Below are 1,357 nucleotides of genomic sequence, written 5' to 3' on the forward strand. Positions count from 1 at the left end.
TTTATCTGGAATGAGGCATGAAATCAACTTGATATATATCAATAGGAGTGTTTGATAGAAGAGTTAGCTGGATTAGTTTATTTAATGAAAGGAGTGTACAAGCTAACATTTCCAGTCACTTGTCCTTCATCAATAAGTCAGCAAAAGAGGAGCTAAATAAGGAGATTATATCACTGGTAAGTAAATAACTCAGTTTTCAAAACGAAGATTCTCTTCTTTCTCAGTATCACCTTAAAAATAAACAAGTACAATATCACATAAGCACTAGCTTGCACTTCTACACTCACACAATCGCATTCACTGTCCTTCACCACCACCGTCACCATCAAAGGAACTTGCACAAACACTGCTACCCACACATATTTATACCGTTTCATATAATACTGTTCACTCATACAAAAATCTACAATGACTGAAACAGTTTACCACACACTCTATCTGTGCATCGTTAACCACATCGAGACACCCTATCAAGCATATTTTACAAACACTTGAGAACATTAAACACGTACAAATGCATACAATAATCACGTACATACACTTGCACATAACGTTCAAGAATTCTTCACACACTCTTACAATAACTAGATTTCTCCATGCTCGATGTACTCATCGAATTACTGTAAACTATTGGTTTCTTACGATTTTAAGTGAAAATATGCACTCGGTCACTAGACTAGTTAGAATTTTCTGAAATCGTACAGTTATCATCTTTAAACCCGAAGGAAGGACGCATTACACAATGTAGTTCCTGGTATACAGGACAGAAAATGGAAATCTAGGCATAGGCACAGGAGTGGCTGTGTGGTAAGTAGCTTGCTTACCAACCACATGGTTCCGGGTTCACTCCCACTGCGTGGCACCTTGGGCAAGTGTCTTCTACTATAGCCTCGGGCCGACCAAAGCCTTGTGAGTGGATTTGGTAGACGGAAACTGAAAGAAGCCCGTCGTATATATATATATATATATATATATATATATAGAGAGAGAGAGAGGTATTGTAAATTTTAGAGGTAATACTTGATAAATGTAAGCACCTGTATATGCTATTTATCATTCACTCTACCCTGAATTGTGGTACAATATGGACAGATTTTTGAATACCAAGGAACATTTATGCAGATATAACAATTTAAAGGATAAGCATATTACAATGGGTAATACTAGGTGGACTTTTCCTTTTTCTCTCTCTTTTTCTTTTTTCTTTGTGATGTAATCTTGCAGCTGAAGATAGCTTTAAACCATCCTTTCTATCAATTATATACTCATATAATGATGCAACGACTGTTTGTGTATAAAGCTTGAAACACGTGTACCGCGGAATCCTTTGTGTTCTGTTTTCATTTTACGTTTATAT

The 1,357-nt window shown here is 36.2% G+C and overlaps 1 protein-coding gene across 1 annotated transcript in view; it reads left to right on the plus strand.

The window, feature by feature from the left end:
• LOC106867309 (leucine-rich repeat-containing protein 74A) overlaps positions 1-1,357 on the plus strand; it is a 30,686-nt gene continuing 29,329 nt past the window's right edge. The window contains exon 1 of the mRNA XM_014912148.2: positions 1-176. The gene's annotated coding sequence lies outside the window, so the exon portion shown is untranslated. The remainder of the gene's footprint in view (positions 177-1,357) is intronic.

The sequence above is a fragment of the Octopus bimaculoides genome, chromosome 22 (genome assembly GCF_001194135.2).
Source record: "Octopus bimaculoides isolate UCB-OBI-ISO-001 chromosome 22, ASM119413v2, whole genome shotgun sequence".
In the NCBI taxonomy this organism is placed as follows: Eukaryota; Metazoa; Mollusca; class Cephalopoda; order Octopoda; family Octopodidae; genus Octopus; species Octopus bimaculoides.